The sequence below is a fragment of the Arachis ipaensis genome, chromosome B10 (genome assembly GCF_059453495.1).
Source record: "Arachis ipaensis isolate K30076 ecotype BB chromosome B10, ASM5945349v1, whole genome shotgun sequence".
Lineage (NCBI taxonomy): Eukaryota > Viridiplantae > Streptophyta > Magnoliopsida > Fabales > Fabaceae > Arachis > Arachis ipaensis.
The window spans coordinates 119,967,410-119,995,143 of NC_142435.1; the positions used below are offsets into that span (position 1 = coordinate 119,967,410).

The 27,734-nt window shown below is 35.3% G+C and overlaps 1 protein-coding gene across 1 annotated transcript in view; it reads left to right on the forward strand.

The window, feature by feature from the left end:
• The first annotated feature begins 640 nt into the window (after nucleotides 1–640).
• Nucleotides 641–27,734, forward strand: part of LOC107620971 (DNA repair metallo-beta-lactamase family protein) — a 31,924-nt gene continuing 4,830 nt past the window's right edge. Inside the window, exons 1-2 of the mRNA XM_021113343.2 lie at nucleotides 641–1,073; nucleotides 20,128–20,222. The gene's annotated coding sequence lies outside the window, so the exon portion shown is untranslated. The remainder of the gene's footprint in view (nucleotides 1,074–20,127; nucleotides 20,223–27,734) is intronic.

Consider the following 27,734-nt stretch of genomic DNA (forward strand, 5'->3'; position numbering starts at 1 on the left):
TTATTCTAATAAAATATGAACTAATGTAAGGTTGCAAGGTTGGAGCATTACTCATGTGAACTTGGTTATTATATATTCTATTATTAGCATACAATAGAGTAAGAGTGTGCCTGAGTTCGAATCCCATGTGAAGCATTCTTGTGAATTAATTCACAAGTTCTTCTACTGTGATTCAGCATCCCCGCTGGTGTACCGTGGAGGCGCAGGTCAGCGGCCCGAACTACACCGGTTCGTGTCGAACTGTCTGGTTTTTAACGGATTTGACCACCGTTGATCGGGTTAATTACTGAAGCGGTCTAATAATAAAATAGAACCGAATAGATCATTGATTTACTGGATTTTTTAGTCAAATCGACCGGTTCGGTTCGATTCTGATTACTATGCCACAGAATCCTCCAGGGATGCATTATTGATTTCCAACAAGGTTGTTGGTCAAACCAAAGCCTTCACCCTAAATACCATAATTTTGTCTAAATATTAATTTACTACAATTAAACTCCTATCCTTTTAAGTTGAGTACAAATAATTTCGGGACTAATTTAAATTATGACACATAACTATCTAGGTTTTTTTATTAAAATAAATAAACAAAAATATTTAATTTCAAAAATACGTGTGGAAATAAAGTAGGACAAAAATACGCATGGCCATTTCAAAGCCAGCACACACAAAATGGAAGAACCTGGCAGAGCAGTGGAGTGTGGCGCGGGGAAAACGAGGATTGATGCCAACTCAAGCCTGGCGACCACGAGTTAGCGCACCTTGGGCATGGCGACCACGAATTGGAGCAATTCACGCGAGGCACCCTCTTCCTTGATCTGTGGCCGAGTTACTTAAATCCTGTTTTTGGGCTTCTGGCAATGAGTCGTTTCACGTTTTTTCCTTTCTTCTCTTTAAAATATCTTTTATGTCTTCTAGAAAAGGTACATTGATACATCTAGAAGGGGAAATATGGTTAGGAAGGACACACGGTTAAGGGAAGGAAGCTCTGGATTTAACTAACTCAGAAATGGATCTGACAGAACGGGAAAGATATCAGCAGCTGGAGGGAGCCGAGAAGAAGATTATGCCTTGTGAGTCTATTCTTCTCTCTAGTCTGTTCTTTATTCTCCTATTCTTTCTTCTCCCCTATTATTGACATAAAAATATAAGGTGAATTTTATGGTGTAAAAGGAGAGACTCTTATATATGTTGTAAACAGTAGAAATTATTAAATGTCTAGAGAAAAAAAATGTAAAAATAATGTCTGTCATTGTCTGAATAAGTTACAGAATTCTTTTACTTCTTTATTCCTTGATGCACGTGAAGAAATTTAGTTGTTAAATGTGGTAAATATTTATTTAATTAGTGATTATGAATATGATGTTGGGTCTTTATTTAGAGACACTTTTTTGTATTTGTAAAATTCTATTCGTGTTGGGTCAGACTATCTTTATGAATGGAAATTGAAAATACATTGACCCAAAATTTTTAGATTAGTGACTTGTAGGAAAGGGTCATTAACTTTTTACATGATTAAAGTATGTACTAAGTATGGTGTACCAATTGTAATTTTTTTTTAAATAATAGTTATAATAAACAATATAAAATTTATGATATACGTAAATAAAATTTTTAGGTAATATGTGTGATTTGAATACTAATTTAAATTTAAATTTATCTACTTCAAAATATTAAACAGTATTTTATACTATATTTTAATTTTTAAGTTGATAGGTGAATAATTAATTGTTTTTGGTTCATTATGTGCTAATTTTTAATTGTAAAATAATAAATTTAATTATTTTATATAACAAGTATTTAATAATCTAATCCATGAAGACTAATATATATATACCGAAATCACTAATGTGAAGATTACTATATGAACCGAATATTAATTGCTTCTGGTTCTCAGTTGGACCAATCTAATCGATCCGTCCAATCCGATTTTTAGAACTATGAGAATTATTGAGGAAAATAATGAAGGTAATGGTAGCACTAACTCATGTTCATGTATTGGAAGTGTCAAAGACAAGCACCTACTTGCTGCAATTCATTGCATATATTTATTGGGCTGGACTATATTACTACTTCTTCTATCAATAAGCCTAGTTTCATTTACTCTCAAAAAAATCTACCAATAATTCTAAAAAGTCCAAAAAGCTCAAGTCTAGTTAACTTTCACCATCATTAATAATACTAATCATAATTACCTATCAAGATTACGCAACATTTCACGTGAGGGGTCACCATCAAAAGCTGCTAAATTTCTAAACCCAACCAGAAATTGTCTCTTGGGAAAACACTTGTCGCGCTGACAGTGTAACAACACCACTCCACACATGTAGAATAAAATCCATCATCTACACCCAAGACTTTGCCAAAATATAAACACTAAGATAGGTACATATACACATAGATATTTTTTGTCTGACAAGTATGATACACATAACATAAATTACTTTAAAAAGTCTATTTTATTATCCCTTTGTCTTCATAATATTAATTCCTCTATCTTCTTCCTTCTTCTATTTAATTCTTTTCTCCCAAAAAAGAAGAAAAAAAGAAGAAAAACTATAAAATCATAATCCAATACAAGTTTAAACAACAAAACAAGATCTCATTAATAAATACATATAACATATTTTGGGAGAAAAATAAAAATTAAAAATAAAAAAAAAGATGATGAGAAAAAATGAAAAGATAAAGCATATTAGAAATCAAAGGACATCACCAATAGCATTGCAAGCTGGAGGCGGCGAACAAACGAACAAGTGAGGGAGAGCAAAGTGACGAGTTGGCACATATGAATACAAAGAGTAAATAGAGGAAGTGCAAAACAAAAAGTGAAAGAAAAGGAGGACATAAAGAGGAGGGTACAATTGCAGTGGAAAGAGAGTAGTGATGGAAGAAGAGGGCAGTGGTAGAGAAAGTGGGAGGATCATAGAGAGCAATAAAAAGAAGAATTGCGATTATGATAAAATTGACAATTAAAAAAATTATTAGAGATAAAAATGTCAAACTTTGTGTCTTTTAGATTGTGTCTTGGTGTTCGATTTTTAATGAGGATAATTAAAAATATGTATTTTGTGCATATTCACTATATCTATAAAAAAAATCTATGTCTTAGCAAATAAATAATGTATATGTACCACTGTGTCTATGTCTCTTAGGTAGAGTTTGTTTTGAAGTATTGAGACTGAGAATGAGATTGGTATTGAGATAATAGTATGCCCAAGATTTAATCTATCATGATTGGTTCTCGTGCAAATGGGAGATTGTTGGAAATAAGTAGTATGACCACAATCCAAATCAATTATGTGTCAAATAATTTGATATTGTTATTATATTAAAATGTTAATATAATAAAGCCCTTAATTAAATTTAGTGATTTATCATTGTGATAGTGATCATAATATTGAGAGATAAATCTTTTATTATTTAATCTAAATTATTTTTGGTCACATGATTATTTAAAAGGACATTATAATCTAAAATGATTATATATATATATATATATATATATAAAATAGTCTTCATTGGATGAAGATTAATAGATCTCATTTATTAAATTATATATATAGATGGTGCATATAGAGATATGACCATTGAACTGACTCACTTTGAAAATTCCTAATGGTTATAATTACCGCATATTTGTCAATAGGATATTCTCAAAATGAACATAGTAATAGAGTTCCTTTGACTTGCAACTATCATAGTAATTGACAATGTATTTATTATACTTTGATTCCAGACACCTAATACCTTAGGGTGCTAGTTGAATGGACATTGGGTATGATTTAAATACTTGTAGAATTAATAATTAGTCAATAAAGAATCCGTCAACTCTCGGTAAAGAGTTTGAGCTCTATGATTATAATGACTGAGATGAATAAAACCTTGGCCAAGGAGATTGAATGAATAAAGAAATGAGTTTCTTAAGCCATTCACAGTTCATTATAATAATCGTATCAAGTTAGAGGTTGATAATTAAACCATACTCTAAAGATTAACTAAGAGCTGGAAAGATGGAAGGAATTATACTTTGTTCTTCTCGGATTCTTAGTAAAAATATATTACTTCATACTATTGGGTCGTTAAGGAGTGTTGTTAGACGCCAACCTTGATTAGTAAATTTAGTATGACTAATTTACTACCTGCTTAGTATTAAACCTATGGGGCCACACACTAACGAGTGTTCTAATCTTTGCTGTAAAATTATTTAATTATTATTTTGATTTGATCAAATAAATAATTATATTAATTCAAATGGAATATTATTATATTCTTTGCTAGAACCAAGAATATAATAATAGGATGATAATTGAGAATATTAAATGAGATTTGAGAATAATTAGTTATTCTATTTCTAAATTTGAATTCTAAATTTGGATGAGATCCTAATTGATTCTGTTTTAAATTGAGTTATGATATGATTCATAAATTTGAAAGATTCAAGTTTAAAATAACAAGATATGATTTAAATTTGAATTGAGATTCAAATTTAAAATTAGTAACAAATCTCATACTATATATATGTATCCCAAGAGTAGAGAAATCATAGAAGATAATAAAAACACAAGAGTTTATTCCTTTACCTCTACACACATAAACGTATGTGAGTCTAATTCTTGTAGAAGAATTTTATGGCATGCAAAGAGTTGCAAGAGGTTTCTCAATTTAGATCAGATGTCCATTGGTCAAAGAGTTGACAGCAAATGTTGGTCTCAGTATGGACACGCATAGCGCCTTCGTACCATCAAAGGAGAAAGTAATTTTTATTAGCGCACACAGGTATTTATATTAGATCTAATCTATATTTTGTTTATTCGAATAAAGTTTAAACACAAAATAGATCTTTAGGATTACTTTATTTTCTTCCGTTGCATGTTATGAACACATAGTAATTTTTCAGTGGTATCAGAGCATTGGCTTTTTGTGTTTAAATCTTTATTCCTATTTTCTAAAAGTTTGTGAATTAATAAGATTAATTCAAATTTTTTTAGCATGTGATGTGGTTATTTTCATTGAGATGGTTTTCTAATAAATTAATAGTTAATTTATTTCAATGTTAATGATTTAATTGTGATTAAATTATTATTTTTTATGGTTATGATTTTAATTAAATTTTATTTGATTTTTTTATCATGACTTTATAAAGTCACTTTAAAGGAATAAAAATATTTGTTTTTATATATAAGTGTATATATTGAGAATGTCAAATTTGATTTGATGGTTCTATAAGGCTAAATGTTAGTCTTTTAAAAAATCAAATTTTGATTTGATTGATGTGTTTTGGACACTGTAATTTTAGAAATTAGTTTTTCTAATGTTCTTGATTATAAATAGTGGCTTGACAATCAGGAGTTTTATTTTTAAGATAATAATCAGTATATACATTTGATGTATTAGGGATTTAATTTTATATTTTTACCTAGACAACCTAGGAGTATAAAATTTAATCCATGAGTACTGACAAAAAAAACTCTGACAATAGAGATAAATTCTAAAAGTAAGGAGATTGCCAAAAAAATAAATTTATCTCTTGTTTACAAGGAGCAATCTGACAACCAGGAAACTTGTACTCAAAGATAGAATTTATTTATGCATATGATGATGTATAAGGAGAATTAATTTTATACTTGAACCTAGACAACCTAGGGGTATAAAATATAATTTAGTTAAATAATTGTCTGACAACCAGTAATTATTTAGAATTATAATTGTATGAGATATAATTTAATCATGTTTATTTAGAATAGGTATGAGTAACAACTTGACAACCAAGGTACTCATTCACGATTCTAAATAATTTTGCCAGAAATATAAATTTCTTAACTTACTTTCATATTTAAAATTTTTAAATATGTTCATTTTTTGTGTGACATACTTGAAAGTAATATATGGACTACAATTTGAGAATTGTTTTTTCTAAGGAGTTATTATTGAGATAATCCTACTGAAATAATATCTTCCAATAAAATTGATTTTGAAATGGTCAGAACTTGTGAAGTATTTGCATGGTTCTGAAAATCGGACCGGACTGGCCGGTCGAACCGGTTCAATCGGGAATCGGCAATGCAAGCGGTCCAATCCTCCACCTATAACCGCTCGAGAGAAAACTGCTGGAAAATTGCTGAACTGGCCGGTTGGGCCGGACCGGTAACCGGCCGGTTCGGATAAAACGACGCCGTTTTTTAATTTGTAAAAAAAAAAAAGAAACGGATCCAGCGATCCACTCGTGACCCAACCCTCACCCCAACTTCCCCCAATCATTCATTCATTTGTCACTCTCCCTATACTGGAGAACTCTGAAGCAAAGGAACCCTAGCCCTCCATCGTGGGGAAATAAATTGATTTGGGTCTTCGTGGGAAAGACCATGATACTGGCAGTTTTGTTGCACCAGGGTAACCAATTGTGGCTTCAACTCAAAGTTGTTCGCAGTTATAGGAGGCACCACAATGGTTTTACCATAGAGAACTGCAGTAGGAGCAGAGTAAGAGCCAAGCACTCTCCTTTGTTGATCATCCCCATTCGGATTTGCCACATTGGCATTAACAGCATTATTGTGATCCATAATGGATTCTGCAGCCTTGCAAAGTCTTGCTTGTTGTAAACGCTGCCTGAAAGTCCTTTCGGGTTCAGGATCAAAGTCTAAGAGATGTTCCTTGTCTCTGTTCCATCGCATAAACAAACAAAAAATAAGAAAAGATGGGAATCTCTACATCAGAGTGTAGAGAGTTCCTAGTGAGGTATCCTGTATAAAATAATAAAATAAAAATGCTAAATAAAATAAATAAATAAAATTCGAAAATAATAACTAAAATTAAACAGAAATTTTCGAAAATTAACAGGAAAAATAAACAAGACAATTAAAATAGAATTAACTAGGTGACACCAAACTTAATTTCAGAAATTAAGGAAAAATATTAGTGCTATTTTAAAAAAAATTCAAAAATAATAAACAAAATTTAAATAAAATTAAAACTAAAATTCCTAATCTAAGCAATCAAACAACTGATAGTTGCTAATCACAGTCAATCTCCGACAACAGTGCCAAAAACTTGGTGCCAGATTTATAAGATCCAACAAACTAACCAGCAAGTGCACCGGGTCGTACCAAGTAATACCTCAGGTGAGTGAGGGTCGATCCCAAGAGGATGGATGGATCAAGCAACAATGATTGATTGATTGGCTTAGTTAGACAAATAGAAAAGAGTGTTTGAATATTCAAAGAGCATTAAACAATCGTACAGAAATTAAAATAGTAAAGTAAATGAATTGGGAATAAAATATGGGGAAGGCAGTTAAGGTTTCAGAGTTATCTATTTTTCCGGATTAACTTTTCTTACTAACTATTTTAATCATGTAGGATTTAATTTATGGCAAACTATATGTGACTAGACCCTAATTCCTTAGACCTTTCTAGTCTCCTCTAAAATTCATCAACAGCCAATTCCTTGGTCAATTAATTCCAATTAGGGGGTGATGATCAAATTCCATTTTATATGCCACAAAAACTCTAATTACCAAAATATAAAAGGATTATATGTCATGTATCCCGTTAAATCCAGATAATTAAAATTTAGGAGAACATGTTTTCAAGTTGTTGTTCAAGTAAAGAGCTTTTCCAAGTTATACCAGAACACAATTAGAAAGAGGGTCATACTTCCGTTCCACCCAAATTCATAAGATAAAGAGCGAAAACAATTCTTAAATTATAAATCCATACATAAATTAAAATAGAAAAAGAAATAAAATCAATCCATACAAATAGACATAGCTCCTAACCTTAACAGTGGAGGTTTAGTTGCTCATGGTTCAGAGTGAAAATAAGGATTGTAAATTATAATTGGGAATAATGTTGTGTTGTAATCACCCTGTTGGAATTTTCTTTTATATCTAATCCTAATTAATTTAAATTCTATCTTCTAAAACTAAAATAATATCTTTTCCTAAAAAATAATATTTGAATTTAAATTAGAATTAATTAACAAGTCTTCAGTTGATAGGTGGGGACCACTTGTTTTGTCCATTCTACAGCTTCTAATCTGTGTTTTTTGGGCTGAAAACTAAGTCAAAACAGCCCAGAAATCGCCCCAAGCATTTTTCTGCATTTTCTGCAAGTGACGTATGTCACGCATACGCGTCAATGGTCTTCTTCGCGTGTCACGCGCACGCGTCAATCACGTGTAAATCACGCGTACGCGTCGCTGAGCAAATCTTCAAATCACGCGTACGCGTCAGTCACGCGCACGTATCGCCATGGAAAGCTCCAAATCACGCGCACGCGTCAGTCACATGTACGCGTCGCTCCTCGCTGCCATCTCCTTTGGTTCTTGTGCTACAGAAACTCCATCAAATCCAGCCGAATGCTACCTAAAATAAACAAAATTGCAAAAGACTCAAAGTAGCATCCATATTGGCTAAAAGATAATTAATTCTTTATTAAACTCAACAAATTAGATGCAAATTCACTAGGAAAAGATAGGAAAGATGCTCACGCATCACAACACCAAACTTGAATTGTTGCTTGTCCTCAAGCAACCATAACTAATATAGGCTTAGGATGTGAATTTGCATGAGAATGAGAGTTCGATTAAGCTCATGTCTCTTCTTATACTGGGATTTAAAATTGCAATCCTGAATAGTTTTGGCATCTCACTCTCCTTTGAATCAGAAGGATGTCACTGTCATTTGGAATTAGAATCCGGATAATATTATGAATTCTCTGATCTTTTGTAACTCAATTTAATCCTTGAACACATCAATTTTTTTTGGTGCTTTGCACCTTGAGCCTAGCCGTGACTTTAAATGTTTTGTCTCAAACTTTACTTGAAACAGAAACACCACAAGCACTTAACTGGGGAACTCTCTTTACGTTCTAAATATTATTATTTTTATAAATTTTTTTCAGTTACTCCTAGACAGTGGTGCTCAAAGCCTTTGGCGTACTCTGCAATTGATCTTGACTTTAAATGTTTTGTCTCAAGGATTACTTGACACAAGAACACCACAAGCATGTGACTAGGGAAACAACTCTTTGAGCTTTTAATCATGTCTGACCTCCCTAGTCATTGATGCTCAGAGCCTTGGACCTTGCTCTTATTTTTTCTTTTGCTGTTTCTTTTGCTTCAAGGATTAAACTTTCATTAATTTAAGAGAAATCATAATAATTCTCTAAATTCCCATTCCTTGTGCATCAACATTCTTTGATTCAAAATTAAATATGCACTGTTCATGTCATGCATTCAGAATCACAGAAAGTACCACCACATCTAAGTAAATAAGACTATTCTTCAATATAAACTCACTTTCTCATGCAATACATCACTTCTGTATTTTTTATTTGAATTCAAGCTCAGTGAGTAATATATGAGACATCTTTTCGGAATTAAAGCAATTAAGAGAAAACTAAACTAGACCTAGGATTCTAACTAATAAAGGATCATGCAACAAACAAAGCAAAATAGCAGAAAAGCGGAACATGATATAGTAAAAGCGGGAAGAAATGTAGAATGAAAGGAACTCAACCACCTTAGTTATCCTAGCGGTCATTTTATTCTTTAGGTTGTGCTCCTCCTGTGAAGATGATTCGCCTCCCTTTGGTGCCATAAGAATAAACAGAAAACTTCTAAGCGAAGTGTCAACACCAAACTTAAAGGTTTGCTTGTCCTCAAGCAAAGAAAAACTGAAAACACAAAGAAATAACTATTAGATGACAGAAGAATAAAAGGATAAAAGAACAAGAGAGAATTAGGATTGGGAGAAAAAGAAAAAAAATTAAAACTGGGAGGCGAACTAATGTAGTTGTGCGGCGAAGGCGACGCGTACACGTACAGCACGCGTACGCGTGGGTCGCGAATTTTCCTTAATGACGCGTGAGCGTCAGGCATGCGTCCGCGTGCTCATGATTTGTGCGATTCGCGTAAAGCCAGCCGCGTGCACGCACAACTCTCTGTTCACGTGGCTTGGGAATCAATAATTTCATGCGACGCATGGGCGTCATGCACGCGCACGCGTAGATGGCCATTTGTGCAGATGACGCGCACGCGTCAGGGACGCATACACGCGAACAAGTTTTGTGCTTCTAGCACACTTCCAGCCCTAAGCTAGCACAACTCTCTGCCCAAACACTTATTTACGTCATTTTTTAAGGTCATGCGTACGCGTCGATGACGCGTACGCGTGGAGTGCCAAAATCACGAATAACGCGCACGCGTGGGGTACACGTATGCGTGGGCTTGTTTGTGCGAAAGGCATCATTTTTGCGCCACTCCCGCGTAACTCTCTGTTCATTTTTATTTTTCACGCACACCCATCTGACGCGTACGCATCAGCAACGCTTGCGCGTCGGGTGCTCTCCTTTTTTTTTCGGCTCCTGTTCTAAGATAGCTGCATGATCTAAAAAACAGTAAAAACTTAGTAAAAATCAAATAAGGAAGAAAACTACAACTACGAAAAATAGCTAAGGATACGAATTTATCGGGTTGCCTCCCGACAAGCGCTTCTTTAATGTCAGTAGCTTGACGGTCAGCTCCTCTAAGGAGGAGGATCATAGGGGCTCAGCTCTTCACCCCTTACTTTAAATTTCTTTCCTGTGTCTCCATAAATTAGCTCAATATGCTCCAGAGAAAGGATTCTGTTTACTGTATAAGTCCGTACTGGATTCTTAGTCAACACCACCTTCATTCCTGGGGAGAAACCTTCAGTGGGGATATTTTTGTTTCTCCATCCCCTGGGTATTTTCTTCTTTTTGGGAACCTCCTCCTTGGTGGATGATGCATTCCCAACACCAAACTTAGGTTTGATGTCAGGAGGAATTTTATTGGTTGTCACCAAAGGAGGTTTAAGCTGCAGATTCTGCTGTCCGTCATCAGGGGGTTCTTGAAGGTTTGGATCAATAAGCTCAATCTGCATGCACCTCTCTTCTTCACCTGTTGAATGTAATCTTTGAAGACATGAAAGACCAGTTGCTCATTATGCACTCTAAGCACTAATTCACCCACTTCTACATCAATCAGAGCTCTTCCAGTGGCTAGGAATGGTCTTCCTAGAATTATAGAGGCGTTCTCATCCTCCCATGTGTCAAGAATCACAAAATCTGCTTGAAGGAAGAATTTACCCACTTTGACTAAGATATTCTCCACTAATCCGTATGCTGGATTCATAGATTTGTCTACCATCTGTAATGCTATCTTTGCGGGTTGTGCCTCTTGGATTTGCAACTTCTTCATCACAGACAGGGGCATTAAATTGATGCTTGCTCCTAGATCACATAATACTTTCTCAAAGGTTGTGCTCCCAATGGTGCATGGAATTTGAAAGCTCCTTGGATCCGGCATCTTCCTCGGCAAGTTATTCTGAATGATAGCACTACATTCTTTAGTCAGGACCACTGTCTCATCTCCCTTTAAAGGCTTCTTCTTTGATAATAGCTCCTTCATGAACTTGACATAGAGAGGCATTTGCTCCAAAACTTCAGCAAAAGGAATATTGATTTGCAACTTTCTAAAGACTTCCAAGAACTTCGAAAACTACTTGTCCTTGGTCTCCTTTTGAAGTCTCTGAGGATATGGCATTTCAGGCTTGTACTCAGGAGCCTTTGGCAATGTAGGATAAGTGTCAAGAGAGTCTGGGAATGGGTTGTCTGCACGCTTTGGAGGGACGTGCTTTACTTCTTCCTTCTTCTCTTCTGTAGCTTCCTTTTCAACTAGCTCTTCATTGAACTTGGTCTCAGAGCCATCTACTTTACCACTTCTAAATTTAATAACCTTGCAATCTTCATTTTCACTTGGCTCCTCATTAACTTGTGCTTTAATACTTGCCACTTGTCCATTTATCAATGTGATAGCCTTGCATTCCTCTCTTGGATTTCGAATAGTGTTACCAGGAAGGCTATTAGTGGTCCTTTGATCAATTTCATTAAATCTTGTGGCTATTTGACCCATTTGAATCTCCAAATTCTTGATTGATGCTCTAGTTTCCTGCATATAACTCCTCATCATCTTCCAATTAGAATCTTCTTGGGAATTAGAATTTGCCTGTGGAGATAGTTGTTGTTGATGAGACTAAAATTGGCGGTTATTATGATTGTTCTGTTGGAAGCCGCCCTGAGAATTATTGTTAAAATTCTGAGCTCTCTGAGATTGGTCCCTCCACCCAAAATTTGGGTGATTTCTCCACCCCTGATTGTAGGTCTGAGAATAGGGATCATTATTGGGATTTCTAGGAGCACTCCCCATGTAATTAACCTGTTCAGAAGAGGATGGAGCATAATCATAATTATCATTTTGTACAAAATTACCTGTCATGTCATAAGAGGTCTCTTGAGCTAGGTTTTGGGTGTTGATAGCTGAGACTTGCATTCCACCCATCTGTTGAGTAAGCAGATTTATTTGCTGAGACATAAGCTTATTTTGAGCAAGAAGAGCATTAAGAGCTTCTACTTCCATAACACCCTTCTTCTGAGGAGCCTCAGAGTTCACAGGATTCCTGTTAGATGAGTATAAATATTGGTTACTAGCAACCAATTCAATCAGCTCAATTGTCTCTGCCGGTGTCTTCTTCTTGTGCAATGAACCACCTGTAGAATTGTCTAAGCACATCTTGGACATTTCACCCAAGCCTTCATAAAAGATATCTAGTTGGGTCCATTTAGAGAACATGTCCGGAGGTCATTGCCAAATCAGTAGCTTGTACCTCTCCCAAGCTTCATAAAGAGTTTCACCATCCCTCTGCCTAAAGGTCTGAACCTCCACTCTAAGTTTACTCAGCTTCTTTGGTGGGAAAAACTTAGTAAAAAACTCAGTAACAACCTTGTCCCAAGTATTCAAACTCTCCTTGGGTTGGGAATCTAGCCATAGCTTTGCTCCATCCCTCAGAGCAAACAGGAAGAGCATGAGTTTGTACACCTCTGGGTTCACTCCATTTGTCTTCACAGTATCACAAATCTGCAGAAAATTAGAAATAAATTGATTTGGGTCTTCGTGGGGAAGACCATGATACTGGCAGTTTTGTTGCACCAGGGTGACCAATTGTGGCTTCAACTCAAAGTTGTTCGCAGTTATAGGAGGCACCACAATAGTTTTACCATAGAGATCTGTAGTAGGAGCAGAGTAAGAGTCAAGCACTCTCCTTTGTTGATCATCCCCATTCGGATTTGCCACATTGGCATTAACAGCATTATTGTGATCCATAGTGGATTCTGCAGCCTTGCAAAGTCTTGCTTGTTGTAAACGCTGCCTGAAAGTCCTTTCAGGTTCAGGATCAAAGTCTAAGAGATGTTCCTTGTCTCTGTTCCTTCGCATAAACAAACAGAAAATAAGAAAATACGGAAATCTCTATATCAGAGTGTAGAGAGTTCCCAGTGAGGTATCCTGTGTAAAATAATAAAATAAAAATGCTAAATAAAATTAAAAAATAATAACTAAAATTAAACAGAAATTTTTGAAAATCAACAGGAAAAATAAACAAGACAATTAAAATAGAATTAACTAGGTGACACCAAACTTAATTTCAGAAATTAAGGAAAAATATTAGTGCTATTTTAAAAAAAAAATTCAAAAATAATAAATAAAATTTAAATAAAATTAAAACTAAAATGCCTAATCTAAGTAATCAAACAACTGATAGTTGTTAATCACAGTCAATCACCGGCAATGGCGCCAAAAACTTGGTGCCAGATTTATAAAATCCAACAAACTAACCAGCAAGTGCACCGGGTCGTACCAAGTAATACCTCAGGTGAGTGAGGGTCGATCCCACGAGGATTGATGGATCAAGCAACAATGATTGATTGATTGGCTTAGTTAGACAAACAGAAAAGAGTGTTTGAATATTCAAAGAGCATTAAACAATTGTACAGAAATTAAAATAGTAAAGTAAATGAGTTGGGAATAAAATATGGGAAAGGCAGTTAAGGTTTCAGAGTTATCTATTTTTCCGGATTAACTTTTCTTACTAACTATTTTAATCATGTAGGATTTAATTTATGGCAAACTATATATGACTAGACCCTAATTCCTTAGACCTTTCTAGTCTCCTCTAAAATTCATCAACAGCCAATTCCTTAGTCAATTACTTCCAATTAGGGGGTGATGATCAAATTCCAGTTTATATGCAACAAAAACTCTAATTACCCAAATATAAAAGGATTATATGTCACGTATCCCGTTAAATCCAGATAATTAAAATTTAGGAGAATATGTTTTCAAGTTGTTGTTCAAGTAAAGAGCTTTTCCAAGTTATACCAGAACACAATTAGAAAGAGGGTCATACTTCCGTTCCACCCAAATTCATAAGATAAAGAGCGAAAACAATTCTTAAATTATAAATCCATACATAAATTAAAATAGAAAAAGCAATAAAATCAATCCATACAAATAGACATAGCTCCTAACCTTAACAGTGGAGGTTTAGTTGCTCATGGTTCAGAGTGAAAATAAGGATTGTAAATTGTAATTGGGAATAATGTTGTGTTGTAATCACCCTGTTGGAATTTCCTTTTATATCTAATCATAATTAATTTAAATTCTATCTTCTAAAACTAAAATAAAATCTTTTCCTAAAAAATAATATTTGAATTTAAATTAGAATTAATTAACAAGTCTTCAGTTGATAGGTGGGGACCACTTGTTTTGTCCATTCTGCAGTTTCTAATCTGTGTTTTCTGAGCTGAAAACTGAGTCAAAACAGCCCAGAAATCACCCCCAGCGTTTTTTTGCATTTTCTGCACGTGGCGTATGTCACGCGTACGCGTCAGTCACGCGTATGCGTCGATGGTCTTCTTCGCGTGTCACGCGCAGGCGTCAATCACGCGTACGCGTCGCTGAGCAAATCTTCAAATCACGCGTACGCGTCAGTCACGCGCACGCGTCACCATGGAAAGCTCCAAATCACGTGCACGCGTCAGTCATGCATACGCATCGCTCCTCGCTGCCATCTCCTTTGGTTCTTGTGTTGCAGAAACTCCATCAAATCCAGCCGAATGCTACCTAAAATAAACAAAATTGCAAAAGACTCAAAGTAGCATCCATATTGGCTAAAAGATAATTAATTCTTTATTAAACTCAACAAATTAGATGCAAATTCACTAGGAAAAGATAGAAAAATGCTCACGCATCACATCACTTCCTTGCTAATGCTCTGTTTAATTTAGTGTCATCACTGCCTTGTTAATGCTAATACTTGGTGACTGAATGCTCTGTTTTAAACTTTTGATATGTTGTATAATGTACTAATTTTGCTGTTTTTAGTATTTAATTTAGTGTCATCACTCATCACTGTCTTGCTAATGCTCTGATTAATTTAGTGTCATCACTTCCTTGCTAATGCTAATGCTTGGTTACTGAATGCTCTATTTTGAACTTTTGATATGTTGTATAATGTACTGATTTTGCTATTTTTAGTGTTTAGTTTAGTGTCATCACTGCCTTGCTGAATGGTGTTGCTAATGTACTAGTGTTGCTGTTTTAGTGTTTTGATAATGTACTAGTGTTGCTGTTTTAGTGTTTTATAATGTCTTGCTGTTTCATTGTTGCTGTTTTATAATATATTGGTGTTGCTATTTTAGGGTTGCTAATGTACTTTTGATATTTTAAGATTTATATTAGACTATAATTATATTTTAGGGTGTTTAATTATAATTTATTTATTATTTTATTCTAAAACGGTTTTTTTGGTTGAACCTCTGGTTAGACTAGTAAACCAGTGAACCAGTGACTATAGCAGTTCGATGACCGGTCCGGTTCTCAGAACCTTGAGTATTTGTAATATTTTTTTACATAGGTTGTTTTGACAACCATAAGTTCCAATTTCAAAGGCATCTCCCCATTATTACTGAACATCTTGAGAAGATGTATGGTGCCCAAAGTAAGACAGTATGACTATCAAAAATTTTGTTTCAACTAGTGGGAGTATTGGACGATATATTTTAAATTAAACAACTTTAGAAGTTAAAATGCCGTTAGGTGAATGGCTTTAACGAGATTTGTTCTTGCAAGTATTTTTTAGATTTATTTTGTTACAAACAATTTATAATTAGCCTTAATATGATTAAGGTTTGTGATCCTTTTGGAAAAACTTAATATGAGTATTGAGAATGCAAATCAAAATTGCTCTTGAGGGTTGGTTTAACCAATAATAAAGATATTGAGTATTTTTATTAGAAGAGCTTAAAGTAAAATCTCTAATATCTAATTGATATTTATTATGCACTAAATGTATTTTACAAAAGATTAAGCACACATGCTCAAGAGCTAAGGTGTTTAAGGTCAAAAGAGTTTTGATAAACACAAATGTGCATTGAAAAATTATACACATGATCGAATAAACAATATATAGATCAGATCTAAATACTTGTGTGCGCTAGTAAAAATTACTTTCTCCTTCGATGGTACGAAGACGCTATGCGTATCCACACTGAGACCAACATTTGTTGTCAACTCCTTAACCAATGGACATCTGATCTAAATTGAGAAACTTCTTGCAACTCCTTGCACGCCATAAAATTATTCTCCAAGAATTAGACTTACATACGTTTATGTGTATAGAGGTAAAGGAATAAAACTCTTAGTGTTTTTATTCTCTTCTATGATTTCTCTACTCTTGGCATACATATATATAGTATGAGATTTGTTACTGATTTTAAATTTGAAACAGAATCAATTAGGATCTCATCCAAATTTAGAATTCAAATCTAGAAATAAAATAACTAATTATTCTCAAATTTCATTTAATATTCTCAATTATCATACTATTATTATATTCTTGGTTCTAGCAAAGAATATAATAATATTCCATTTGAATTAATATAATTATTTATTTGATCAAATTAAAATAATAATCAAATAATTCTACAACAAATATTAGAATAATCGTTAGTGTGTGACCACATAGGTTCAATACTAAGCGGGTAGTAAATAAAGGTTGGTGTCTAGTAACACTGCTTAATGACCCGATAGTATGAAGTAATATATTTTTACTAAGAACCCGAGAAGAACAAAGTATAATTCCTTCTATCTTTCCACCTCTTGGTTAATCCTTAGAATATGGTTTAATTGTCAAACTCTAACTTGATACCATTATTATAATGAACTGTGAATGACTTAAAACTCATTTCTTCATTCATTCAATCTCCTTGGCCAAAGTTTTATTCATCTCAGTCATTATAATCATAAAGCTCAAACTCTTTACCGAGAGTTGACGGATTCTTTATTGACTAATCATTAATTCTACAAGTATTTAAATCATACCTAATATCCATTCAATTAGCACCCTAGGGTATTAGGTGTCCGGAATCAAAGTATAATAAACACATTGTCAATTACTATGATAGTCGCAAGTCAAAGGAACTCTATTACTATGTTCATTTTGAGAATATCCTATTGACAAATATGTGGTAATTATAACCATTAGAAATTTTCAAAGTGAGTAAATTCAATGGTCATATCTCTATATGCAACATCTATATATATAATTTAATAAATGAGATCTATTAATCTTCATCCAATAAAGATATATATATATATATATATTGATCTTTTCGGATTATAATGTCTTTTTTAATAATCATGTGACCAAGAATAATTTAGATTAAATAATAAAAGATTTATCTCTCAATATTATGATCACTATCACAATGATAAATCACTAAATTTAATCAAGGACGTTATTATATTAATATTTTAATATAATAACAATACCAAATTATTTGACACATGATTGATTGGATTGTGGTTATACTACTTTTTCCCAACAACTGGGATATTGAGACTCAGTATCATAGTTGTTGACCTAAGATTGGAACTAAAATTTCAGTCCCGAGATATAAAATTTCAATCCATTTAATACCTCCAAAGAGTGGAGACACAAGAGACTAAAATTTTATGAACAGTGACTGAAATTTAAATAATAATTTCTAGCCAAACTACATTCATTCCAAATTATTAATTCTAAGTTCACCCTTTTGCAAAATAAAATTAGGGCTCATCTTCTCAGACCAAACACAAGCATCAAAGGTACCCAACTGGAGCTGCTGCCCCATCGCCGCCGCCAGGACCACCACCTCCTCGTCATCATGGTAGCCAACGTGAGTGGTGAGTAACCGGTAAGAGAGAGAGAGAGAGAGAGAGAGAGAGAGAGAGAGAGAGAGAGAGAGAGAGAGAGAGAGCAACGGGTAGAAAGAGAAGAGGTTATTTTCGCGCTGACGAGCTTCCATCATTGCTGCTGGTACTGACTAGGGTCGGCATTGTCGCTGGGTTTGCTATGGGAGAGCTTGAGAAAGAGAGCTCGACGTGCGTGACAGAGGAGGAGGGAGAAGCTACTGTTGTCGCCGAAAAACATTACATTGTTTGCATCCCCCTGCTCAGCCACCATCTCCTCATTCTTGTTCCTAAACCTACTTTGTCTGTGCTCTGTTTGGTTGTCTTTACCTTTGCCACACCTTTGCATGCTGGAACCTTTGTTGGTGTTGCTGTGTTGTCACCCTCAACCCTGTTCTAATGCGGTTCTTAGGGGTATTTAAATAATTTATCACATTTTAGTCTTTACTTTTATTTCAAACTTGAGACATAACTCAGTCATATACACTTTTACATCAAACACAATACTATGACTTATTTCAGTCTCAGTCTCTCAGTCTCTTTCTCTCAGTCTCAGTCTCAGTTTCACTTCCAAATGCTACCTTAATGCTCCATTTGGTTTGTATATATATTAAGACATATTTTGACATAGACATAAAATATTTGTGTTTGTGTATAGTGTTTGGAAATAGTAGACATGACATTAGTGTAGTGTATAATATTATGTTTAACTAAAAAAAAAGAACAATATACAATTAAAAAGATACTTTTATTTTTATATTTTAATTTAAAAATAAATAATAAAAAAACAATAACGAAACAGAACCCCTAAATTTTCAATTATCAAGGATTTTCTTCACTTTTTCCATAATTTATTTTTCCCCTATCTGAACTCCTCCTTCATTACTATTATCTCGTGCATCCTCTTCTAATTTTCTTCTCTTGCTAGCCAAAAATATGATAACTATTATTGATTTTCAATGGCAACACCAAAATGTATATTGAGAGAATGAAAAGAAGAACAATGAGTATGAATATATCCTCCATTTTTGCCTTTTTTTTCATCCTCCAATCCTTCAATTCTTTCATAATTTACACATCTAGCATTCTTTCCCCTTTATTTTGTTTTTGTTTTGAATCAGATAAAGAAAAATAAATTTTTGGAATTTCAAAAGATTAATAAAGATAAAATAATCTTAAAAAAGTTACTCAAATTCATGTTTATTGTCTAAGAACCGTGCTTCACCATTTTAGTGAGACATGAAAAATGGATTTTTTTAATATAAAATAAAAAAATTATTAATTCCCAAAACAATAGAATTGAACTTTATTTTTTAAAATACGATTTTTTTTTTGTAATTAAGGCAAGTTCGCCGCACCCCCGGCGAACTCTATGGTGAGTTCGGCGTAGTATATATACCTAGTGATGGGACCATTTTCTTTTGTCCCTTTCTTATCCAATCTTTTCTCCAAATTTACTGTTCCTCTTTTCTGTCTTTTTGATGTCCGTGAAGTTCGTTGTGGACGACATTCTCAGTTCCAGGTCAGTAAATAATAGGTTAGTTAGAGTTACTTTTTTTAGCTTAGTTAGAGTAACTATTTTTAGCTTAGTTAGAATTATTGTTTACATGTTAGATAAAATTACTAGTTATAAGTTGCATGTTAGTTAGAGTTACAAATTTATTGTTTACATGTTAGTTAGACTTACTGTTAACTCTTTTTATGTTAGTTAAATTTTTTATGTTATTGTTTTCAAGTATAGTTGCTATTTATTGTCTATAACATGTTAATTAGTATAACAAAGTAAATTGTTAGTTAGTTTAATTAGTCAGAGTAATTAGTGGAATAATTAATTAGGTTAAGTTAAACTAGAAAGAAACTTGATTAGTAAATTTAGGTCCAGTTAGTTATTAATTAATTAGTTAGTTGACGGCATCAATTAGTTAGGTTAAATTTAAATTAGTAAGTTTATAAGCTATTATGGATTTAAATATTTTTTTAATAATTTAATTAACGTAAAAAGAACTGAGTTCAGTGTGTGTGATTTCATTTTACTAGATTGTGTTTAGATGGAGCAGCAGTTATTGGGTTACGAGGATGAGATGTACAGATTGGATCACGCTAAGCACATTGCTGGCAGGCTTGATCGAGTGGTACACTTTTTTTCACTATTTTTTATTTTATTGTAATCAATAAACAATGAACTTGTTATTTTATGTGTTCACCGTCCCTGTTTTTTTAATTTTTTATTTTCGTTTGGTAGGCGCCTCGAATCTTACGCACCATCGAGAATTTGATGACACGGCCGCCGGAGCAGATTAGGTCATATCTCAGACGAGCCAGGTTTGAGTATGTGGCCTATATAGTCGAGTTCGAGCATGATTGGCCGCTTGCCTCGACATTGATAGAGAGGTGGAGGCCTGAGTCTCACACGTTTCATCTACCATGCGGGGAGATGACTATCACCCTGCAGGACGTGGCCTAAGTCCCACAAGTACATCTGCACAGTGAATAACCAACGAGGAAGCTCATTGTATGACTCCTCCTAATCGCCATATATTCTAGCAATGACTCTCTATTTTGCAAGCCAAACCTTTCTGTAAGATGCCTTGTAACCAAAGTAATTCTCTACACCTCCTTTGAGAACCCTGATGCTGATTGTTGGATCGGCTTTGACCATCATAAAAATGTGTCGCGTAATCACCTTCGAATCCAACCTACGATGGTCTTGCCTATCGAAGTTTGCATGCAAGTATGAGGACCAATGTATTTCCTAACCTCTCACTTTTCTTGCTTTCGGCGATATGATATGAGTATGCTCCAATTACAACTGGGTCCGAACTGGATACATTGTGCATTGTACCTCAACTGGTCACTCTCTATTTTTTTGTACTCCGCAGCCCTCCTGATGCTGTACTGCTTAACTGCCAACATGGCTTCTTCCTTGTTCTTAAATTATTGTCCAATCTCAAACTCGTTGCTTAGATCCTCTTCAGGGCCTCCCTGGGTAAACAACCAATCCGAGGTCATTGCATCGAGATTTAACCTTATGAAATGATTCGGCCAGTCATATGGTCGAGAAATGGCAGGCTGTGTCAGAGCAATTTGTGTGTCACCGTAGTAGCTCATCTCTTCTTTCTCGTCACCCTCATCAGGAATTTTGGGTGGTTATTCATCAGCATCGTCTCCATAATCGGGGTTAACTTCATACTGATCCATCATTGGATCTCTGATAGCAGAACCATCATGACTTTCAACATCGTCATCCATTAAGTCAACATTATGAACTTCAACATTATACCCCTCCTGGCTACCCTCAGGTGGCAAATTTAGATCCACCATCATCCTTCTGATAGTTCGTCTAACAGCTCCACTCAACGAACTATCATCGACAGTATCTGTAGATGATCCTCGGCCACCCAACTCAATGAAAAACACAAATAATTCCAATAGATGAACATTTGTCCATCGGTTGTGCCACGACCTTATAAGCCGTACGTCCTCGTCGTCGCACAAACGGTACCTAATTCAAAACAATAGAAATATTTCTCACAACCATGGTCTGATAAATATACTAGTAACAGAGAGAATACAACTGTAATATACTTTTTATAAAACAAACTACCATCTACTTCGGTCGGATATCTGTAGTATATTTTTTTCACCCTTTTTGCCTCTTACTGCCTGACGGAATGCAATATCAAATTCTTCAAAGCTGTTAAACTGTTGACTTCCGATATTATATAGGTAATTGTCGGTTGTCCCAGTCTAAACGATAGAACCTTCTTCGTCATACACTATTTCACCATCGTAATGAATGGTTAACAATGGATTCCTTGACATTGTAGAGAAAAAATGTCAACAGTGAGAATTATGGTGAACAATGAAATTGTGGCTTTCTGATCTGCTCTCCAACATGCATGCTTTTATTCTGGAAACCTAACATAGAGTTCACCGGGAGTGTGGCAAACTCTATATAAATTATATAGTTCGTCAGGGGTGCCGTAAACTGTAACATCCTAATATTCAAATCCTTATGCTCGAGTCATAAGTCAATGATATTACGGTGGTACGACTCTCAGGTGGATTTTTAATATATAAATATAGGTAATTTCGAAAAGAGTATTAATCAAGAAGCCTGAAAAGAGTAGAAATAAAATCGCGAAGACGTATCACTCACGTTTCGACAACAAAAGATAAACCGTGAAGCCGAAAATGATATACGGACAAGGCGTAGAGGAGATTAAGAGATAGATAACAGATAGATATATATAACATAAGTAAATAGCCACTAGTCGCGACTCGCGAAGTTTAGGCCGGCTAGGGTACAGTATGAAAGTAGATGACAACAGTATATCCTAATCTCTCCCAAAGGAAACATAAGAGCCTCTATAGGCAAGTTCCAAAAGAGTTCAATACATAATATAATCTTTTCAAAACATAGGTGGAGAGATTCTAATCAAACACAAAGTAGAGGAAATAAAGATCTTCGCCGTCTCTCAGACGACCCACAACTCACTTCTGAGCACCTGGACCTGTATGTGAAAAACAAGAGATATATACGGAATGAGAACCCCGGGCCCATGGGTTTCCAGTACGGTAAAAGTGCCAAATAAATACAATGCACTGCAATAAAAACTCACCAAGCATCCTAAACTCCTTTTCACCAAGTATCCAGCCTAGATTCTCACTAATCTATAAATAGGCATCTTTCGTAAGGGAATACTAAATCTAGATCACATCTCATATGACTCCTAACTCGCTGACTCTCCCACGAATCAGATTTCAGAATCATAAACAAAGCCATCATCAGTCGTGCTGTCTCAGCAATTCTATATCAATATATCATGCCCTCCCTGGAACTAGTGAAACCACATCACTGCGTCTACCTAGGGAGCTCAAATCATCTCAACTAATGATCACCATCATCATACAATCGCATCATCAATTCATCTCATCAAGAACAGCCCTCAACCTCCACCGACACCAACATGAGGGGCCTCTCAGTTGTACAAACACAAGCAATACAGGCAAGTAATACACAATTAGGGTACAAGTAGAACAAGTAGCACATAATCAGGTAACTTAGCATATATAATGTAGAAATCCAAAACAAATAGGCAAACCCAAACAATTCAAACATATGCAAATGATGAATGCCTGCCCTATGGCTGATGATATCATCTGTCGGTTATCAAGCCAACCCGACATGTCCGGTAGCTAACCCGGGCACAGTTTCTCTGTTGCGTATTAATATCATTAGAGGGAATATGTGCCCTGTCACCATTAGAGGGTATCTGCGCCCTGTCGCCATTAGAGGGTATCTGCGCCCTGTCGCCATTAGAGGGTATCGGTGCCCTGTCACCCTTACAACCAGAGAGAAAACACAAGCATGCTTACATTCAACATTTTTCATCATTATTCATTTATCATATTCGTTAATTTATCATATATGCCTTTATACTCAGCCATAATCCCTAATGGCTCTGCCGTAACTCGGCAATAACTCAGCCACTCGGCTCACAGTTCAATCCAGAACTAGCCAATTTATCAACATGGCTCCGCCGTATCCGGCAAGAACTCAGCCATCCGGGTCATGGTCCAATCAAGAACCAACCATTTATCAATAAATATAGCCCTTCGGCTCATGGCATACACGGTACTTCCACCGCCATCCTCCATATCTCATATAATCATATCTGATCATCATTGATCATAACCTTTTCCCTTGCTTCACTCGCAAGTTACCACATCCCCTAGCTCCTTCCTCATTGCTAGGCATACCATAATGATTTGATACATAAGGGGTGAGATCGGAGGCTTAAAAGTATGAGGTTTGGCTTTAAAAACTCAAAAATCAACTTTGGCATGAAAACAGGGCCACGCGTACGCGCACTCCACGCGCACGCGTGGATGGCCAAAAACTCATCAACGCGCAAGCGTCATACGCGCGAACGCGCGGGTTGAAAAATATCCAAATGGCACGCAAGCGTCAGCCATGCGTACGCGTGGGTGCTCTTGCGCCCAGGCACAAAACTGGCATGACCCTGGCACAACTCTCTGGAAAATAGCTGGGCATTTGGTACAGCGCATCGACGCGCCCGCGCACACCACGCGCACGCGTGGATGGTGCTTTCTGGAAGAACAGCGCGCACGCGCCAGGTGCGCCTACGCGCGTAGGGTCGTTCTGCTAAAAATTTTCTAAGTTAAAAGCTGCAGAATTTACAGATTCAACCCCCAATCTTCCGACGGACATAACTCTCTCATTTTAAATCGTTTTTCACCCGTCCTTCGAACGGCATGGACATCCCGGATCCAATTTCATTTCTAAATAGATTTGGCAGAAAACAGAGATCCGTAGTCCAAGTTATGTCCCGTCAAAGTATGCCCCAAAACCATGTTTCCATACAAAACCACAAAGTGCCATTTTCAAAACAAGCCAATTTCAACTCTTTTCAAAATCAATCAAAACATGCCAATTTCAGCCTTTTCTTTGAAATCAATCAAAATATACCAAAATCAACATCAAGCCTCCTCAACTCGCACGTTGACACTTTCTCAAACTCAAACACATTTACATATCATATACTCTTTCTCATGCCAAATTTCAACAACACTATTTCCAATCAACCATCATTATACATAATCAATATCGTACTCACTATCATGTGGCTTCACCCACAAATCAACCTTAATCATTCCTCAAGCATATATCACGACAAACATATCTCTAATGCATCATCATACCATCAAGGCATCAATAATCATAATCACATATATGACCATATAATATATCTCAACCAAAACCAAACATACCTCATCTATATAATTGCACCCAAATTTACCAAATCCCACACCTCAACTCCTCAAACCTTATTATTCAATAACCAACCCAATCATTCATATATTCATTATCTGAAATTCATCCAATCACTTGTGTCATCATACAATGCACACATCAACTTACCTTTCTCACCTTTTTTCGACCTCCGGCCCAAAATCCACGGCCTCCAGCCCAATATCATAATTTAAATGCATAAACCACAAATCAATACTCATTACCCAGTACATCAAATTCTCAATACACCAAGCATACAAGGCCACACAATTCTCAACCCAAATCATTAATTCACATTACATACCAACTATGCATATTAGCACCAACCATTTACACAATCCAAACTTAATCCTAGGGGTATCTAGCCTAGGAATTCTCATCACAACACACGGTACTTAAATGAAACTTAAACCGTACCTCTTGTAGCCAAACCAATTGAGCCTATTCTTTGGAAGTCTTCACCAACCTTAGCTCCAAGCCTCACCAAAGCTCCTCAAGCAATACCAATCTCCCAATTGTGCACCAACATCACCAAATACACTAACATAACCAATATCACATACATACATCAACCTAGGGCTCATAAAAATGACAAGTCACAAGGGTTTGAGCACTTCTTACCTCAGCCCATATGAAGTAGGGATAGAACCCACTTAGAATCCATGTTGGAGTATCCCTAAACACCCAAAATCACAAGATTTCAACACTAATTACCCAAAAACGTGTAACAGTGGGGAATTTCGAAAACTGGACAGAGATGAATGGAATACTCACCAAAAAACTTAGATAGAATTGTAGAGGATGAGAAGATCGACGCGTGGCCACAAACGGCTCGTCAATCGGAGCTCCGTAGCTCAAGTTATGGTGGTTTGAAGATCAAAGAGAGTTAGGTTTTCTCTCTTCTCTTCTCTCTTCCCAATTTCAGCGCCCAACACCCCTTCTTTAGGGCAAAATGAGCTGAAATACTCATAACTAATATTTATATATGTTGGGTCTTGGGCCCACTTAGGCCCGGTTCACTTATTTTTGCCTATTGGTCCAATTTTGGGCCAAAACCTTTAAGATTAGCGCTCTAAATTGCACTTTAAATATTTCTACCTTCCCTAATTATAGTTCCTCATTTATTAATCTTATTTACCCATAATCAATTTCCTCAGCTGTAGTACCAGACAGATCTCAGCTGGTACTGCCAGTCAAAATTCCACTGCGCGCTTTTACGCAGAAAACTATGTTTTCTGACTCGGAAAAATTCACTGAATCCAAATATCATATTTGAATTATCAAATTCCAATTGCCAAATCTTCCAACCATATTCGCTCTTATTTAACTTATTATTTAATTAATTTCGGTTAGACCGGGTATTACATAAACTCTATATAAATTATAGAGTTCGCCAGGGGTACGGCGAACTTCATAATTTACATAGAGTTCGCCGGGGTGCAGCAAACTTGCCTTAATTACCAAAAAAAAAATTGTATTATGAAAAATAAAGCTCAAAAATCTTGAATAATTTTTTTATTTTATTAAAGAAAAAAATCCTGCGAAAAATATATATTTTGTGTATTTTTCTTTGTAACCGTGTTCCTTATATTTTTGTACCTCACAAACCAAATGCTAAATACATACTACCGTATCTGTGTTTTTGGAAGACACGGACAAACGGGCTTTAATACTGCGTTTGGATGGTGTCCGTGTATATGAGAGACATGCACACAACAACACATGTGTACTGTTTGTTTTGTAAGACACAAATTCAAGAGAGACACGATTACACATAACTACCCACAGAGAACATGTATTTTGTATCTGGCTAAAATGAAGAGACACAGATCAAAATTTCAAAATTACCCAACTCAGTTAACGCTCTTTTTTCTCTTCTCCTTTTACTAACTTCTATTCCTACTGCATCTTAACTCTTCCCCTCCAAATCTCTTTCATCCTGATCCTCCACCATACCAGATCCATCAAATAGCTATGCTTCCAAAATACTTTGTGTTTATCCTCTCCAAAATCGATGACTCTCGCTCTTTCTCTGGATCTCTTTTTCTCATTCTCTCCTCTTTGGCACTACCGCAAACACGAAGAAGGTTGCCTCTGCGAACGCGCAATAACCGCGATCACGAAGAAGGTCGTCCAACACTGTTGTTTGCCTCCGCATCACCCTTCGCCATCACCTTCATTTTTCCCATCATTTCCCTCTCCTCCAGTGTGTCAACAAACTCTCACCCTCCCTCATCTTAGATCTGTTTCTGCCTTTTTTTTTATTTTTTTTCTTTTTTAATTTGAATTGTTTAAGTGATATTTGAATTAGAGTTGTTAATTTTATTTATTCGAAATAAGATTGAAAAATCAGTAGTGATAATAGTGGTGGTAGAAATTGGTGATGATGGTGGTGGTGATAGTGGTGGTGGTGTTGAGATTGTTCTGATTTGAGGATAAATTTGACTTTTGAATTAGTTAGATGCGTCTTGTGTATTATGACCATTAACACCAAATTTGTTAAAAAATTTGTGTGTATTTGTGTTCATATATCTCTGTGTCTTTGTGTCTATGTCTCTATTTTTTTGAGACAATAACCAAACACAGCCTAATATCATGAACATCTATTTTCGCCTTTCTCTCTCTCCATCCCTCACTGTCTACATCTCTATTGCAGACTTTATTCTGTCTTTGCTTGTCTTCTGTGTTGTCCTCTTCCTCTATGTCTCTTCCGTCTCATGACTCTTTTAGTTCTTTATTTTTTTATTTCTAATTTTTTATTTATTTAGATTTTATTTAAAATTTTTGTTAAAGTGATATTGTTGGTTTGTTGGATTAAATTTTTTAT